We start from the raw sequence: 557 nt of genomic DNA, 5'->3' as shown, positions 1-557 counted from the left end.
GGAACACCACCTTAGGGAGGCGTCCAGGAGGCATCCTTACCAGATGCCCAAACCACCTCAACTGGCTCCTTTTGACGCGAAGGAGCATCAGCTCTACTCCGAGCACTGCGTGGATGACTGAGCTTCTCCCCCTTCGGTCATGACCCAGCCTTCATGACCTAAGGTGAGGGTAGGAACAAAAACGGACCGGTAGATCTAGAGCTTTGCCTTCTGGCTCAGCTCTCTTTTCGTCACAGTGGTGCGATAAATTGAATGTAATACCGCACCTGCTGCTCCGATTCTCCAACCAATCTCCAGCTCCATTGTCCCCTCATTCACAAACAAGACTCTAAACTATTTAAACTCCCTCACTTGGGGTGAGGACTCATTCCCAGCCTGAAGAAGGCACTCCATCGGTTTCCTGCTGTGAACCATGGCCTCAGATTTAGAGGTGCTGATCCTCATCCCAGCCACTTCACTCTCGGCTGCAAACCGATCCAGTGAGTGCTGAAGGTTACAGGCGATGAGGCCATCAGGACCACACCATCCGCGAAAAGCAGCGATGAGATCCTGAGCCC

The sequence above is a fragment of the Etheostoma cragini genome, chromosome 3 (genome assembly GCF_013103735.1).
Source record: "Etheostoma cragini isolate CJK2018 chromosome 3, CSU_Ecrag_1.0, whole genome shotgun sequence".
Taxonomy (NCBI): Eukaryota; Metazoa; Chordata; class Actinopteri; order Perciformes; family Percidae; genus Etheostoma; species Etheostoma cragini.
The sequence above is the reverse complement of the archived record's forward strand: the minus strand, read 5'-3'. Positions refer to the sequence as shown.